The sequence below is a fragment of the Peromyscus leucopus genome, chromosome 14 (genome assembly GCF_004664715.2).
Source record: "Peromyscus leucopus breed LL Stock chromosome 14, UCI_PerLeu_2.1, whole genome shotgun sequence".
Lineage (NCBI taxonomy): Eukaryota > Metazoa > Chordata > Mammalia > Rodentia > Cricetidae > Peromyscus > Peromyscus leucopus.
In genome coordinates, this window is record NC_051075.1 from 23,624,822 (window position 1) to 23,643,570 (window position 18,749).

The following is an 18,749-nucleotide window of genomic DNA, read 5'->3' on the forward strand; positions in this document are numbered from 1 at the left end:
AAAACAGAGTACAAGCCCGTCAAACAGAAAGCAGCATCCCTCCGTGGTTTCTGCTTCAAGTTCCTGCTGGAGTTCCTGTCCTGGCTTTGCTTAATGATGGATTGCAACCCATAATCTGAAATAAGCGCCCCCCTTTTTTTTTTGTCAAAGTGTTTTATTTAAGTAACAGAAATGAAACTGGAACATGTGGGTGCTGTTGTTATCCATGTTCTCAGAGGAAACAGAAAAGTCACCCCATCCATGTCTCAGACCTGTTCATTTGGGTGCCTATAACAGAATAGCAAAGGATGGCGGGCTTATAAACAATAGAAACTTATTCCTCAGAATTCTCAGGACTGGGAAGTCCCAGATCAAGGTATTGGCTCATAAATGATGATGTGAGAGTAGTGGACAGAAGGGATCTCCAAAAAACTATTCTGAGGCTTTGTTTGGGGAATAAATACGGGACAAACTCGGTTCCTGATGGGTTTATCGCTTTCTGTATCACTGTTTTCTAACTGTGGGTAAAAAAAGATGAGAACTGAGAGGCCATTGGCAATCAAGTTTAGCTGTGGTCATGTCTGTGGAGTCTGAATTGTCGGGACCAGCTTCTTTCTTCCTTTCTTCTTTCTTTCTTCCTTCCTTCCTTCCTTCCTTTCTTTCTTTTTTAACTACTGATTCCACATTTTTGTTTGCATGGCTTGTTTGAGTCTAGATACTGGAGACCTTTTAAATGAAAATACTAAGAGTCTGCTTGGCCAAAAGGTAGCTCCTTAATCCTCAAAAGTTCCAGGTCTCCTGTGACAGCAGAGGACTTGCACCTTACTGTTTTAAGGGCAGCTGGATGGAAGCTCTGGGGTAGAAGATTACATACAAGATTGACATTTTATCATCATAAAAATTAAAATAGCTGGGTGGTGGTGGTGGCGGCGGCGGCGGCGGCGGCGGCGGCGGCGGCGGCGGTGGCGGCGGCGGCAGCAGCGGCAGCAGCAGCAGCAGCAGCGGCGCACGCCTTTGATTCCAGTACTCAGGAGGCAGAGGCAGGCGGATTTCTGTGAATTCAAAGCCAGCCTGGTCTACAGAGCTAGTTCCAGGACAGCCAGCGCTACACAGAGAAACCCTGTCTCAAAAAACCAAAAATAAATTAATAATAATAATAAATTTCTGCATGCAAAACAAAACCAAAGTTTTCTCACTGTCTTCACATAGTGGAAATGTCAAGGGAGCTTCTTGGGGGGTCTCTTTTATGAGTGCATTGACCCCACTGACAAGGGCTCCACCCTCAAGACTTCATTACCTCCCCGAAACCTCCTCATCTAAATGCTATCACCCTGGAGATTGGGTTCCACATGAATTTTGAAGAGATGAGCATTTAAGTGTGTAGTCTTCCATGTTTAGCCCCTGGTAATCCTTTCTTTCTCGAGTAAAGAATATACTTATTCCAGCTCAAAGTCTTTATTCATCCCAACATCTCAAAATTCTAGGATTTCTCTAAACACCATCTAAATCAGATACAGAAATACTCAAGGAACAATATATGTTCTTTGATGATATGTAGAGAGCAGAGGAAGCCCCACAGGAATGAAATCCTGAGCAAAGGTGTATTCTGACATGGGCAAGCAGGGCCTGTCGAGGACTGCAAGGCCAATTGGCCCATGGGAAATTGGCAAAGCTGTTGCCCGTATGGGCCAGCCTCAAGATGGCGGCAAAACATTCCTCCAGGACCCGAGTATGAGTGTGTATGAAGGTCAATCCGTGTCGGCAAAGACTAGCAACTTTGACTTTCTCCTCCTGAATGTTTACAGCCCTGACTTCTCACTTCCAAAGACCTCCTAACAAAATCCGCCAGCCCTTCCGCTATGCTGTACCTAATAGCCATGCTGAGGCTCCGGACTGCAGTCGTGGTATTGGAGAGCCCCACCTGATCCCACATTCAATGTATGTGCGTCTCTCTTTTCTTCAATCCCTCCCTTCCCCTAGCAGGGTTCCGGGACCCAAGCTGCATACAACATGGTACTGAAGACAAAATTATGAACCTGTGAGATCACACAAGTTGTAAGTTTTCAAAATACAGTGGCGGGGCTGGGGAGATGGCTCAGTGGATAAGGAGCTTGCCGCTCGAGCATGAAGACCAAAGTTCAGATCCTCATAACCCACCAGCTGTGGTGCTGGACATCTGTAATTCTAGCGCACCTACAGCCAGAGGCAGAGACATGAGATTCTCAGGAAACTCTGAGGCCAGCTAGCCAGGCGTATAGGGCAGTGAGCAGAAGACTCTGCCTCAAACAAGGTAGAAGGCCAAGACCCACACTCAAGGTTGTCCTCTGACCTCGCCATACATGCCAGGACAAGCATGTGTGCCCACATTCACACATGAACAGACACACACATTATACATGCATCCAAATTCTAAATAAACAAACAAAAAGAATGCCATTGTAGAACAAGCCTAGACACTCCTGATCCAGAAAGGGGAAATAAAAAAGAAGAAAAGGCAGATACATTCCAAGTAACTCCAAAATCTAGTTGAATAAAGAGGATTAAACTTAAGGCTGAATGATTTTTGTCTTTGTAAGGCATGATGGTACAGGCCTATAATCCCAGCAGTGCATATGCTAAGGCAGGAAGGTGACAAGTTTGAGACCAGCCTGGACCACACATAAAGACCCTGTCTCAAAAAAAAAAATCTTTTTTCTTTCCTTGTTGGCTCAATGCTGCGATTTTTTTTTTCTCATTGGGACAATAAAGTCACCCTCCCCATGGCTCAGTGGGAAAGTCGTCCTGTTACGTTCTGCCTGCGTCCTAAGGGTTTGGGCACTAGGGTCCTGGGTTCATTCTGCTCTCAAATGAGCTTGGTCTTTGACATCTAGGTGGAGGTAGCCATGCCTACCTGAGTCTGCTGGGTACAGCAAATGCCACAGCTCTCTGAGAGGGTCCCAACCATGAGGCTCCATGCGTAAGCCACTGACCTACGTGATGGAGAAAGGAGGACCTGCCCATTAAAACTGCTCCGCTTCAGGAGCCTTGGCACTCCGGCCCATTGATCGGAGCACAGCCCTAAAAGTCTCCGAATTGCCTTCAGGATCATGTTTCCTTGTCTTGAACAGTATCTCTGGCTTTCTGTCAAAAGGGCTAACATATCTCCTTCTCAAGTGGTCATTTAGCTATGCCCTCCGATTCTTCTCTAGTGGGCACTCTCATTCTCTACAGTATGTGCAGGCCTGCCTACGGCCATCCCACCCTGAATGTGACAGATCTCAACTTACTGTGTACTGGATGAATGCTCACCAGATCTTTATGTTCTGTTCCTTTATGCATATATATGTGTGTAGTGTGTGGATGCGTATGTATATGCATGTTCACACGTACATGGGCGTATGTGGATGCCCAGGCACACAGGCACTTGTGTGTGGAGCCCAGAGGTTGGCGTTAATGTCTTCCTCTATTGCTCTCCACCTCATAAATGGCGGCAGAGTTCCTGCTTGGCCCCAGAGCTCCCCTGTTTGGCTAGCATCGCTAACCTGCTCACAGGTGTACTGCCTTGCCCACCAGGCATTTATGTGGGCGCTGGGGATCCAAACTCCCAACCTCGTGATGAAAGCCCTTTACCCACTGAGTCCTCTCCCCAGCCCCCAAGTCCTATTCCTTCGTGATAAACAGTTCTGTCCTCAAGTTATTTATTTTTCTGTTCTTCGATTTTACTATTTACTAGGTCCAAAATGAGTTAGCCTGATCTTTCAACACTTTGTTTAAAGATTTTCTCCAGCAAACGTCCCATTTCATTCTTACACAAAACACTAGAACATATATGCCCTTGAGTGGATCTCTTTTTTTATATATAATTTATTTTTATTTTATGTGCATTGGCATTTTGTCTGCATGTATGTCTGTGTGAGGGTCCTCTGGAACTGGAGTTACAGACAGTTGTGAGCTGCCATGTGGGTGCTGGGAAGAGCAGTCAGTGCTCTTAACCACTGAGCCATCTCTCCAGCCCCGAGTGGATTTCTTTTTAAGTAGCTGTTCAATAACATGCTCATCATTTCTGTGACCTCAGCCGAATGGCCTCTGCCACCCATATTCCTTCCATTATTCTGTCCATCATTACATGGGTGCCCCCTAAGGTCCAGGTTGACTCCCAGCTCTCCTTTCTTTCTTAGCCCTTATCAGAACTGTTCTTAACATCCGTATTTTTAGCAGGTACCCCAAAATTCTTCTTGACTCTGCTTATGACCCAGTTCCAAAGCTGCTTCCACATATGCAGATATTTGTTACTGCAATGGTCTGCTTCTCGGGGCTTCTCATCTTCATGAGGAGGCTGTTATACCATAGCGCAAGAGACTGGAGAGCTTCTACCTAACAGAAAGGCGTTTCTCGGGGTTTGGTGACTTGGAAGTACAACATTAAGGTTCTGGCAGATTCGATGTTTGTTAACAATCTGCCTCTGGTTTGGAAATAGCCATCTTCTCGTAATAAAAGTCCAAGGGAGCTCTCTAGGGTCTCTTTTATAAACATACCAGTCCCATGCATAAGGGTTGAACCTTTATCATCTGGCCATTTACCAAGGGTCTCACCTACAAATACTGTCACATGGGGATTAAAACACAACATATGGATTTCAGGTGGACACAGACTCCCAGTCTACGGGGCTAGCCAAGGATGATGAATGTGTAATGAAGCAACGAGACTAAATGAAAGGGGTGGGGGAGAGAACGCACACAAAGATGGATTCGTCTAGGAAGTTACAGTCAAGCAAGCTCCTGAGAGGCCCAGAGAGTCCAAATCCAATAAAGGGACAAATTTCTCCCGCAAATCTACGCAAACTATATGCCTGCAGGACAACTTGGCTGCAACGCTTCTCAAGATCTCTACACTCTAGTGAGGTGTGGCCTGCACCTTCCCACCAAGACGGAAAAGGTAAACATATGGGAAATCAAGAATAATATGAAGCTATTTCATCTGGACTATAATTATATTCAATTAAATTCAATCAGCAATAACCATCCACTAACCCCTTCAATACCCCAAGCAATGTGCTCTGAGTTGTGGGGGAGCACCAGGAGTGAATGAGGCAAGGCTCCTGCCGTCGGGAGCTTATGATGAATAAATCACAGACTAGTAGAAAAATTTGCTTTAGGCAAATTGATTTCCTCAATTGACTTTTGGTGAATTTAATTTGGCTAAATGACTTTGGGGAATTGAACTTCAGCAAATTGATCTGCTGCCCATGTGAACAACTAACTTCAGAATATCATAAATGCTATAAAAGGAATACAGGTACGCGTCCTCCGGAGCTAACAGGTGGGAGAAATTCATTTCTTCCTCTGGCGCTAGCAGGGGCATGCAAGTGGGTCTTGAGGAATGTGTAGGAGTTTAGCTTGTGGGAAAGGTAATATCCCAGCCTGTCATCCCATCTTATGATATCAAATCCCAAGACTCAGCAGAGATCTTACCCATGCTCCTTCAAATGGACTCAAAAAAAAAAATACTCTTTATCCTGCTCTCACATCAAAAAAAAAAAGGGGGGGGGCTATTCAAAATGACCAGAGACGGACCAGGTGGTGGTGGTGCATGCCTTTAACCCCAGCACTCGGGAGGCAGATGCAGGTGGATGTCTGTGAGTTCCAGGCCAGCCTGGTCTACAGAGCGGGATCCAGGAAAGGCGCAAAGCTACACAGAGAAACTCTGTCTTGAAAAACCAAAAAAAAAAAAAAAAAAAAAAAAAAAAAAAAAAAAAAAGAAAAGAAAGAAAGAAAAGGTGACCAGAGACAAGAAGGAGTCTTGCTAAATTGAAACAGCTATGTTTATGTTTTCATATTTTTCTCAGTGTTTCCATGGAAGCCACTATTTGCTGTCCAGGTCCCCTTCATCTACACCACCCCTAACTAAATAAAGAGAACATAGCTGGCAGCCACGGGCACTTGAGAATGTTGCTCAGACTATCAGTCCTGCCTAGGCTAAGACAATGGCTGTTCCCCAGCTTGCAGAAAGGCCTTGAGTCAAGGCAGAGTCCTCTTTCCAGTTACCAGTTCTCATTATGGAGTAGCTCTCTTGACAGCGAAAACCAGTCCACCCTTAAAGTTGTTCAGATGATGTTAACTGTTCTTATTCTCTCTCTCTCTCTCTCTCTCTCTCTCTCTCTCTCTCTCTCTCTCTCTCTCTCTCTCTCTCTCTCATTTTCTACCAGTAAAAAAAAGAAAAACAAACAAACAACTGAATCCCCTAAGCAGGAGGCTAAGGCTTGTCCATGACATCATTCAACTGTATCAATTTTTTTTTCCGAAATACTTCCCCCCCCCATCTCTGTTTCTTTCTTCATTGGAGCCTCCACCCATGAAATTGAAAGATTTCTAGTAGAAATTCCTTTGTTGCATCAGCTTTGGAAATATAGATTACAGTATTCTGTGAAAAACATTTATTACCCTGAACTGTGACTCAGGCGTTGTTGCATTTCTGGGGTTATAGATTTTCTTTCAGCTAAACTAAGGCTCTAAGTCACAGTGGCAGCTGTAATGTGTGTAATACCACAGTACCAGATTCTATTACACACATATTTTTGCTAGAGGTTTACGATGTTAAAAATATTTCTTCTTTTTTCCAATACCTTTCTGTACCTGTGGTGTAAATATATTAGAACCTATAACACCAGAGTCAATTTCCAGATGAAATGTGCACAACAACAGTAGTTTGTCCTTTAGAGGAAAGAGAGAGAGAGAGAGAGAGAGAGAGAGAGAGAGAGAGAGAGAGAGAGAGAGAGAGAGAAAGGGATGCTGAGCGCCAGCTAATGATATTCAAGCACAATATTGAATTGTAATAAAAGATGAATGAGAGAAAGTGTGTGTCATTGTGAGGGATGGAGAAGGTTACGGAAAGCTGAGGCCAAGAAAGGATTTATCACGGATGTTGCCGCGGGCGTTGTGGTGAAAAATCTTCAGACTTATTTGCAAGTGTATTTTATGGGAAAGTGGAGTCGTCTGCAGAGGAAAGAATTCCTAAAGATTATCTTTTATACAAGATTAAGATAAAAACTTAAGAAATATGTGAGAGAAATCTCAACCGACTCTCAAAGGGGCGGAACTTCAAATTCATCAATGGGTCCCGTCAATTCCATAAATGCAAGAAGAGGTCTGTGTTGAAGGGCCGGCCAGGGGTGCTGTAATTTTTCAAGGTAAGTGAGAAAAGGTGAGCAGAGAATGAGCCGGGCTTAATTAGCACACCCGGTGGCAAGGCCTTCATCCATTAGAGGCTTGCTCACAAATCTTTCCCCCTTCCTTTCAGATCCAAGTTTTGTTTAGCACTGCAAACAGTTCCGCTGAGCGTTAGCCCTGGCAGTCTTTCCCCAAGAGGGCAGAGCGTGACTAACGCTCCCGTGGGGGGAATCTGATTGCCGATGACTAAATCATCCATTGGAACCGCTGAATGAAAGATAACGAGACCGGAGATATTTTTACATCCCTCTTCTGGCTGTTTTAACTTCCTGTTGCTTTTCAATCTCCCTCTTAACCAGTCGGTAATAAGAAGCAAAATTAACTAAGTTCTGTCTTATCTCCCCTCCGCGGCTCCGCCGTTCATCAGGAAGTGGTGGGTGGTAAAAATAACCTGAAAGAGACGGGATGAGTGGAGAAACCAGCAGACACACAAATCCAGACAATCAGCTGCAAACTCCTCAGTGAGAAGACATGTTCACCTCACCCTGGTGATAGAAGGTGCAACTATAGTTTGGGCCTAATTTCGGTTCATTCAGTAATTACCGAAAAAAATGCTTAAGAATAAACGGGCGTTAAGTTTTTTGGTGGTGTTTGTTTTTTATTTTGTTCGTAAAAAAAAAAAAATCTGTTATTTCACTGTGTCTTATTTTGAATGTATGTCTGTCTAGACAATACTAAAAAGAAAAATCTTAAATAATTGTCAGTGATGAGAACCTAGTGCTTACTACCTAGTTAGCATCTCAAGCTATGATTAACATAAAGTGCTTCATCCTTTAACACAAAGTATTTATACCTTTTAATTCTAACTTCTGTGAATCCCTCAAAAGAAAATAATGTAAAATATTTTTTTAAAAAGAGTCTTGAACTCAAATTACTTTTTGGGGGGAGTGGGGGTTAAGACAAGTTTTTTCTGGGTAGCTTTGCTCCTTTCCTGGAACTCACTCTATAGCCCAGGCTGGCCTTGAACTCACAGAAATCTGCCTGCCTCTGCCTTCCGAGTGCTGGCATTAAAGGCATGTGCCACCACCGCCTGGCAATTTTTTTTTTGTTTGTTTTGTTTTATGTGTAGCCCAAGCTGGCCTCAAACTCCAGATCCTCCTGCCTCTGCCTCCTTCAGCAAATCCTTCCAGCCTGTGCCACCAGAGCCGGTGACTTCTTTTTCTATGTGTGTGGGTGTTTCTGCTGCATGCATGTCGATGTACCATACGCACCCATGATGCTCTGATACTGTGGCGTCCATGGGAGACAGAAAAGGGCATCAGATTCCTTGCAACTGGAGTTACAGACAGTTGTGAACTGCCATGTGGGTGCTGGGAATCAAATCTGGGTCCACTGGAAGAGCAGCTGGTGCTCTTAACCACTGAGCCAGCTCTCCAGCCTTAAGATCAAGTCTTTTTACATGAGAAACTGTTTTCGATACTAGAAGCTAAAAAGCTCTTTCAGTATCTACACAGTGACTGAATTATTCTTCTGATCCCTTAATAATCTGCACAGTGGCCCGATCCCAGAGGCAAACCATCGCAGTGACAGACCAGCAGCTGCCATGAGAACCAATACTGGCCATGGATGTGGAAGGAAAAGCTTCCTCAGGAGTTCCAGAAACAGAAAACATTAAACCAAAGGTGTTTAAACCAGGCATGATGGAGACATTCCAATTGAAATACATTTATGATAAAATAATATCATTGTTTAAAAATGATGTTCAACCTTGCACAGCCTTGGTGCAGTGGGAAGGGGCTTGGACCTGCCTAGGCTCAGTGTGCTGGGCTCTGCTGACTCCCTACGGGAGACCTCGATTTGGAGGATGTGGGAATGCGGGGTGGCTTGGGAAAGAGGGCTGGAGGGTGGGAGGAGGGAGGAGGGGGGAATCTGTGGATAGTATGTGGAGTGAGTAGAAAAGTTCTTAATAAAGAAAAATGAAAGAAAAAATGTTTAAATATTACCATAGGATCAGTTATTTGACTACTACATCAAAGGAGAGGTATTTTAAAGTCTGGAAACACAAACCCAACATCCTCCAAAGAGGAGGTAACAATTTATACTCCAGGCAAGAGAAGTAGTTAGTCTAGTCCTCCCCTCCCCCACCACCTAGTCCACTAACCTCTATTACATAATAGATTGTTATAATCTACATGTCTTTGGCTCATAGTGAGGCTGAGTGACTTTTATCAATTCATCGTGCACTTGTCTTTCTTCTGCTGTGACTAGCTGCTCAGAAACATGCACTGGTTTTTCCAGAAATAGTGTCCCATCCATTTCCCCCTCGAACTCAACCCCCTTGTGAACAACTGCACAGACTTGTGAGATATTGGCATGGGTCAGAGGTGATACCTCCAATAAATAATTCAGGTTTTCCTCTGGAAATACAAGTGAAACAAACCTGCTTCTTTGTTCCTGTAACAATTCCAATAAAATTATTTGTCTATGCACAGCTACAATAACGAGATAACTAGGAGGTAAAGGTTAAATGTGAGAGCTAACTCTATCTAATATTCTGGGTAACCAGGGACAACCCACTAACTCTCTGTCAACTCCCGTGGCTTCTTCTCCAAGTGGCAGTAAAAGGAGATGAATTAGCCAGTAGTTTTCATCATCTTTTTTACATTGACTTTTTTTAAGTAGTGAACATGCATGTGCCATAGCATGTATGTGGAGGTCAGAGGAGAACTTTCTGGAATTAGTTCTTTCCTTCCACCATGTGTGCCTAGGGGATTGAACCCAGGTCAATGGGCTTGGTGACAAGCACCTTTACCTGGTTAGGCACCACACCAGCCTTCAAGGTTTCTTTTTAGTAGTAGAACTCTGTATGACGACAAAATATAAACTACAAAGTTAAATTGGCTGGGCATGATGGCACACACTTTTAATCTCAGCACTTGAGAGGCAGACAGGCAGATCTCTGTGAGTTTGAGTCCATCCTGGTCAATATAATGAGTTCCAGGCTAGTCAGGGTTACACAGTGAGACCCTATTAAAAAAAAAAAAAAAAAAAAAAAAGAATGACTCTGAAGCCAGAATGAAGACTCCCCCCACATCCCCAATCCCCAAACTACATGATCTCCCAATAGTTCCCTCTAGTAGGCCCACACCAAGGGATCCCAAGAGGGTTCTTTTATTATTATTATTACTCACTCTTCTCTCATACAAATACATCCTTACTGCAGTTTCCCCTCCCTCCACTCCTCCCAGCTCCCCCCCCACACACACCTCCCCTCTACTCCAGATCCACTCATCCTCCTTTTCCCTTCAGAAAAGAGCAGGCCTCCTAGGGATATCAACCAAACGTGGTAGAACAAGATGCAATAAGACTAGGCACAAATCCTTATATCAAGGCTAGATGGGGCAACCCAGTAGGAGGAAAGGGGTCCCAAGAGCAGGCAAAAGAGTCAGAGACACTCCCACTTCCACTGTTAGGAGTTTCACAAAACCCCCAAGATAAACACCCACAGCAGGTATGCAGAGGACCTAGCACAGACACATGCAGGCTCCGTGATTACCACTTGAGGCTCTGTGAGCCCCTGTGAATCCTACTTAGTTGATTCTGTGGCCCATGTTCTTTAAGATCTCAATTGCTCAGCTTTAAAAACAACCACACTGAGAAGAATAATACAGTCACACACACACACACACACACACACACACACACACACACACACACACACACACGCAGCTCTAGATAGTCTGAACTTAGATGAGCTGGAAGTCCTATTCTCTCTAGCACATAAGTAAGTGCTTCTGTATGTCCCGAGGACCTGTGTAGCTTAGATGAGCTTCTAAACTTGAGGATACAATAGTAAATATTCCCATAAAAAAGCATTTGAACATCTGTAATATGATTAGATTATGACCTATGAATAGGTTAGAATAGGCTTTAGGGCTTCTAGACTTCTAAAAATAGACATTTTAGGAGATGTCCAATACCAGTTTTTACAAGATTATCTTGCTGGAAGCACAAGATCAGCCTTACTCTGGAGGTAAGGATGGATGTTCCGATGCTGGAACAGGTCAGTTACATAGTTAATTGGCCTAAGGAGACATCGGCTCGAAAGTAGAAAAGAAAAATTCCAGGGGGCGGATATCTCTCTGATTAGCTACATAATCTGTTGGACACACAGCAAACATATTCAACAGAAAGTTTCAATACGGAACAAACAACATCAACTAAACACAGGTAACTCTAAAGAGGAGTTTGTGATTGCCCCTGTGGCCCTGGACCCTGTGAAGCCGAGCTGAGCAGCTAACACCTAACATTGTGTCCCTGGGTCCATTTGGTGACTTCTTTCTAGGCTGTGAGGAATGGTGATGTCTACGGTATTGGTGAAATTATTAAGGCCACTCCACGTAGTTAAAAGGAAGATTTATTTAGTGGGTGACTTACAAATGAAGGAATAGGTAGATTGCGGGGGTCTGGGGAAGGTGTATCGCAGTCCAGTGGTGTTCTCTGGAGCTCTGCTCAGTCAACCTCCACCGTCTAGGGTCCAGGAACAGAGAGAGCGCTCACCCATTCAGGTCTCGGGTCTCCAGACGCCTCCCCTGGCCCCGACTCGTAGGCGTGACAGTTGCCAGAGTCTCAATGCGGGTTGGAACTTCCAGATCCAAGCTGGAATGGCTACCCACTACACTACGGGGTATTTGAGGTGGGCATGAATGAGAGACAAGCTTCAGAAGAGTCGGGGAGCAAGGCAATGGTGAAGGGGAACACCTGAGACTTGGCCCGCAAAGCAGACAAGCAAATGCCTCTCCCAGCGGTACTGTCCCTTCTGGAACCAGTAGGTGGTGAATCCTAGTGAAACTAGTTCACAGGATTTGTCACCATGGGGGACTGCTGTGCCTTGCACAGACAAACAAAGAACCATGAAACAATGTGAAGAAGTGGAAGAGACTGTGTCACATGTAAAAGCACTGGCAAGAGACATACTTTCCACTTGGGCTGTGGTGAGGGAACCCTGCAGTGTGGAGACTTCTGAATGATCCTCAGGAAAGCCTGGATGCTGCTGGGGGGGGGGGGGAACATCAGGAGAGGAGGATGGTCCTGGTTCTGCTCTGCCTTAGTCTCCGCCTGTAGGGACTTTGAAACTGCCCCCTCTGAGAGGTAGCTCTGTCCTTACTGTGATGTGGGGTTGTCTTATGACTTTGGGAAATTACTCATCGTATTAACTGCTGGTGAATTGGCGTAATGGGTTTTTAGTCCTTTGTGAGGGACTTTTCAGCCTTCCTGTTAGGTAACCACAAAAGAACAAAAAATGATCCATTGTCCTGTGACAATCTCTGCCCTCCCCCGCCACCCCCCGCCACACACACATTTTTTTCCCCTTTAATTCCACAATCCCGCCAAAGACTGTAGGAACTGAAAAGTCTCAAAACTCACAGCCTAGCAATGGCTATGTTCCCAGGGTCGGCTACAACCTTAATTTTTGTTCCTGAGTCTGTCCCGGAAGGCTCTGTTTTCATTCACACAAACCTGGACAAGGAAGGTATTTATCTGAGTCATCCATAAAGAACATTCACACACCAAAAAACAAAAATGATCAATCCAGGCTTGGCAAGCCTTGTGGGAGATGATGAAAAAGGAGAGCTACATCACTCATCTCGAGGACAGTGCAACATTTTCTCAAGGTTCTTCTTCCGGACTGGCTAACTCTGGAAATTCCCCTTTCTCAATTACCACACTGGACAGGTCTCCAGGTTCCTCTCATCAACGGCTCCACCCTGAATACAGTATTTCATTCTCTCATCGCTGTGTGTGATTCTATGCTACTTCGTCACTTATTCCAAATTAAAATCCTCACACTTTTTATAGCATCCGTGTTCCTTACAAGTTAGGTTGATGACGTTTTCCTCCCTGGGGTTTTCCTCTTATCCCAAAATACTTACCTTTCTGTTCACAGCAAACATTAGCCCAAGAGGAATTCTAGTGACTCTAAGTATCTTCTTGTCAAGAAAGCTTTTATTCAGAGTCTGGGATCGCACATGCTCTTAGGTTTATTCAAAGAATTCCCCCTTTCTTTACAGAGATATGTCAAGCCTATTGCCAAGCAAAGAGTTGCCTATAATCACGGCTTTAAATTTTTCAACAGGCTGCCTCATATCATAAAGGGTTAAGAGTTGGAGGCCAGCCTGGGTTACATGGGACCCAGTCTTAAAACATCAACTGGGGATGGGACCAGAAATGCTGAATGTGCAAGATTTTATCTTCACTGTGAGATCCAAATTATGGATGGGAGGGTAGTAGATGCAAGAGAATCTTCAGAGAAGTTTGGCCTGGTTTGTAATATCAGTAGTCTTCTTTGTGGACAGCGGTGTCCTTTAAAAGCAAATCCTGTCCCCAAAGCAGTAACTTCACCTAACTGTGCTTCCCTAGGTATTGTCCCTACTTCCCCAATGCTACTGGATGAAGGCCAGAATTCTACCCCTGGACCCAACCTGACTTCCCAACCTGCCCCCAAAGGAACCTCAGCTTCTGCCCATCCAAACGAGCATACTGCTCCACCTCCCCGGCCTGGTCCTCTGCTGAAAATGCTTCCTCAGCAGCTCCGCCTAACCAAGTCTAGCCCCTGTGCCGCAGACCCGTGTGGGTTTCCTTATTCGGCTTCATCTCTCTTTTATCCCCACTTGTCTGCAGTGACTATGTATTGCTTATGTTACTTTCAAAGTTGTTTTAATTTTTAAAAAATATTTAGTCTATCTTTCAAAACACAGCTTAAATTTTCCTTCCACCAGAATTATCCAGATGGAAGAAATGTTAATAATAAAAGCTAACATTCGCTGTGTACTTACAGGGAGCCCACCACTGCGCTGAATGTTTATATATATATATAAATATATTGTCTCGTTTACTCCTCACAGCCACTCTAGGACATGTTCCCAACCTACAGATTAGGAAACTTAGTGAGAGGTTGTGGGTAGTGGGTCTCGATGTCACGGTTCAGGTAGTGATCCCAGCTCACCGACACTGCCCAATTGCAGCCCAAAATAACCCTTTTCCTTAAGCTGGTCCATGAGACAATATATGCAGGCTGCCTCGTATCATAAAGAGTTGAGTATTTATCTATTTCTCCTTCTGCATTGGAAACCCCTTGAATGTATTTTGGGACTAGCAGAGATGTCTATCCATAATGATAAATTGCTTAAGTTTTCCAGACAGGAAAATGAAGGCCTGGAGAGAGATTAAGCAGCTTGCCCAGGGTCCCACAGCCATGCCGTCAACAGAAGCCCTCAGTCCCTGAGTCAGTCCCTGATGACTTTGCACACACACCTTATCAATCCTTGATATGTATCTATCGAATGGACCTGTATCCAGGTCCTTCTTTTTCCCTCAGAGTCACAGACCTTAGTCATGATTTCACACCAAAGTGAATATTAATCATTGGAAGCCGAGTGGTTGGTGGCACACGCCTTTAATCCCAGCACTCAAGAAGCAGAGGTTGGTGAATTTCTGAGTTCAAAGCCAACCTGGTCTAGAGTTCCAGGACAGCCAGGGCTACACAGAGAAACTCTGTCTCTAAATAAATAAATAAATATTGGAAATCTAAACTATAATTTAAGAATTCGCTTTCCCAAGAAGGTTGAGTTGGCTAGCTAAGAGTTAATGCCTAGTAGGATAGAGTTTTCTGCCAATGTTTATTTGATTCACACAAAACAATTTTAAGGCATTACAAAATCAGTGGCTATATTCATAGTGGTAAGGGAGTTTGCATGAAAGATTTGCTTAATTAAACTGAACATCAGAGTTTTATGAGACTACACATATGTAGTTATCACCAAAGAATACTGAAATTCAAAGTACTTCTACATATGTGTATATTTAATGACTGATATTGCTGAAAGATCATATTTTTAAGTTATTCCCACCCAGAAAAGGAGCTACAAATTCTGAATTTAGGCTAGAATCCCTCTCTTAAATCCCAGTCACAGGTTTGGTAACCAGACCTGCCAGAATCAAATAGAAAGTTCCTGGTAGACAATCTTGTATGTGACTAAAGGGAATTTTATAACCTTTAAAAGGATCACACAAGCAACACATGTTCCTTATTTTTAAAAATTAGTGGAAGGATGACAAAGTCATCATAATCCCTTTATCAAGTAATAGTCATAAAAATATGCCTGCATATTTCCTTCTAGAATGTTTATGTGGACATAGATTTTGTATTTTTCACCAACTGAAAAAATATAAATTGCCAAGTGCACATGCTTTTAATCTGAGCACTCGGGAGGCAGAGGCAGGCAGATCTCTGTGAGCTCAAGGACAGCCTGGTCTACATAGTGAGTTCCAGAACAGCTCAGGGTATGTAAAGAGAGACCCTGGCTCAAAAATTGTGTGAGTGTGTATGTGTGTGTGTGTGTGTGTGTGTGTGTGTGTGTGTGTGTGTGTATACTGTTTCATAAGGCACCTTTTTACTTAGCATGTCATTAACATCTCTGTTCCCAGCAAGTTTACATATACGTCATCGTTCCATGTCCACAGAGTCCACCACTGAATGTGCAGAATGATGACTTGGATGTAGATGCTTGACCATCAGACGTGGGAGTCAGATGGTGTGCCTGAAGGCTGAGGACGTGAGGTAAGATACTGCCACAGTTCCTCTTGCTGCTCACTTCTTTGGACCCACTTCCTGTTCTCCAGCTGTTGACACCGCTGAGATGCTCCTGACACTCTGGAGGACTCTTAAGTGCATTTCATTAATGGACTGTGATTCCCGTAACATGAAGAACAGGCGGTTCTCCGAGCATCAACCCCATCCTGTCACCATGCAGTCACTCAGAATCCAGCTTCAATAGCACAGGGGCCTCACGTCTCTTCTGCCACTACCTGGGTCCCCTCAGGCTGTCCCCAAGATCCCAGCTCCAACTGGGTGAAGACAAGACTGTGAGCAGAGCTCCAGACTCTATCCGGGCAAAGAGCACCAGGTCCTAAAAATGCTTTAGATTCTTTTAGTTCATCAGAACAGAATATCTACAAAGTAAGCAGCAGACCTTTCTCTTGATAATATTGGCTACATCCAATAGCACCACAGGCCCCACATTCACCTCCAACCCTTGCCTTATTCACCTGATAGAGTCCTTGTTAATATTGCTGTAAACTGACTCACTTTATACAACTTCAAGATATGAGTTCAGTGTGCTATTTATAGCTTCCTGACTGTTAATGCCAACACATTCCATTAAGTAAGAAATCTTCATTTATGTACCACAACTGAAATCATCCAAGTGATACAAACGCCACAATTTGTATAAATAAAGACCATACTCAAAAAGTTTTTTGAAGATTTATTTTTACTATTTTCCATTATGTGTGTGTGTTGATGCTTGTGTGTAGGATATCCACATGAATGCAGGCAGGCGCCTGCAGAGGCCAGGGGTTTCTGATCCCCCTGGAGCTGGAGTTACAGCTGTGAGCTACCTGACACTGGATTGGGAATGGAACTCGGATCCTCTGGAAGAGTAAGTACTACCTACTCATAATCACTGAGCCATCTCTCTGGCCCAAGACTCAAAATTGTAAATGAGGCTCTGTTTTCTAAAATCTGTAGGAAAGAGGAAGAAGGCACACCCTCACAGAGTGTGTCCACTCCCCATTCTTCTCAAAAGCTTGAATACAATTTTATATGGATCGAGTGTGCAGAACTAGCTTCTAGATTCAAATGAGCTGTCTGAGAGATTTTCACCAAGAACTGCTTTTCTTTTAGTCAGCACGACAGGTGGGCAGGGACCTTGGAGAAAGAGGTCTCCGGTGGCCAAGATACTTCTAGCAGGCATGGGGAACAGAACCTCCTCCACTCCCGACTTTACATCCGTACATCCCAGTTGTACAAGAAAGTCTGCATTCTCTCTTACTGAGTCTCGTCACAAACCCTGCCCCTACCAGAAGGGAAGAAAAGACAAGAGGTCTCCATCTTAGACATATCCCATGATCTCCCGCTCCGGTGATCTGTGCTTCTTGGCTTACAAGACAGAAAATGCAGCTACTGAAAGCACAGGATGAAACAGAGTTCAACAAAACTCTGCGAAATTTTTGGAGGTGGTTTCCCACCTTCTGCTGAGGACACAGAAAGCAGCTGGCTAATCTCAGTAGGGACGAGTTCCTGGGATAGCCCACCTAACATGTCACATGAGGCCTCCTCCTCCACTGTCCACCTCTTGCAGCTCTCTTGGGTCTTACAAGATCTTATATCTCACAACTGGCTAGTCAGAGAACAAAGTGAATTTTTTTACATATAAAGTATTAAAATCATCTCAAATTTTTGTGAGTTCTTAAATTATTATAAATATAGTTGATAAGTTTTTTGCACCCCAATAGGCCTCTCCCCCGACACAGCAATCCAAATCAAACCAAATCAGACCAAATTAGAAAAAGGCCCAGTTTAGCCGGGCAGTGGTGGTGCACGCCTTTAATCCCAGCACTCGGGAGGCAGAGGCAGGCTGATCTCTGTGAGTTCGAGGCCAGCCTGGTCTCCAAAGTGAGTTCCAGGAAAGGCGCAAAGCTACACAGAGAAACCCTGTCTCGAAAAAAAAAAAAACAAAAAAGAAAAAGCCCCAGTTTAATGGGTTAAGTGTTCCCAGGTGATTCTCCAGCCCCCCAGAGAGAAGATGGGGACAAAAGACTGGAAAACCACGTGGCTGTTTTCTGAGGTGCAGCTTAAATACCTTGAGAGAGTAGTCTTGAGCATCTCTGGAGGAGGAGCCCTGTTTGGCCGGCTTTGAAGGGGCAGGTTTAGGGAAAGAGATAGGGAGGGGAGTTGAGGTGGAGCTTCCGCCCAAACATGCTAGACTCTTTGGGTATGTGGGTGCCGGGGTGCCAGAGACTGAGGTGGAGCTTCCACCAGAACAATAGTTAATATTTATTGTAGGTTTGGGGGGGTTGTTTGTTTGTTTTTTGTGGGGTTGTTCTTTTTGTTGTTTGTTTTAAAGTTTCTGAATCTGAAAAATCCTAAGGGAGCAAAAAAAAAAATACCCAAAGTAAATAGCATTGTTGTTATTTTAGTAGTCTTACCTGCAGTTTGTTCAGTACATTTCACATCCTTAAAGGCATACAATATTTTTAATTCTTCTAAAATTTGTGTACAAATATTTAATGTTCCTTAATATTAAGTATAATATATTCATCAGAAAGAAAATAGAAAACACAGATAAAAATAGCCATTCATGACCTTGTTGTACCCGTTTCTCAAAACCCCCAGAGACCAAGGGGCTGGTTTCCAATACAATCACATAAGGGTCCTTTAATTGTCAGGTTCAACCTGGGCCACCATCAGGCAAATGGAGGGAAATTCAGTGCAGGCACTGGCCCAGGGTTAGAGAGTTTTTTTTGTTTTTTTGGTTTTTTGGGTTTTTTTGCTTGTTTGTTTTTTGGTTTTTCGAGACAGGGTTTCTCTGTGTAGCTTTGCGCCTTTCCTGGAACTCACTCTGTAGACCAGGCTGGCCTCGAACTCACAGAGATCCACCTGCCTCTGCCTCCCGAGTGCTGGGACTAAAGGCGTGCGCCACCACCGCCCAGCCAGGTTAGAGAGTTTTTATAGGGAAAAACCACAAGCCAGGAATTACATGCTTTGGCAACTTGGGATTGGGT

The 18,749-nt window shown here is 44.1% G+C and overlaps 1 non-coding gene across 1 annotated transcript; it reads left to right on the top strand.

Moving 5' to 3' along the window:
* Nucleotides 1-360: 360 nt before the first annotated feature.
* Nucleotides 361-424, top strand: LOC114693429. The gene has a single exon (XR_003734550.1). It is a non-coding gene; the product is annotated as a small nucleolar RNA SNORD75 (small nucleolar RNA).
* Nucleotides 425-18,749: the final 18,325 nt, after the last annotated feature.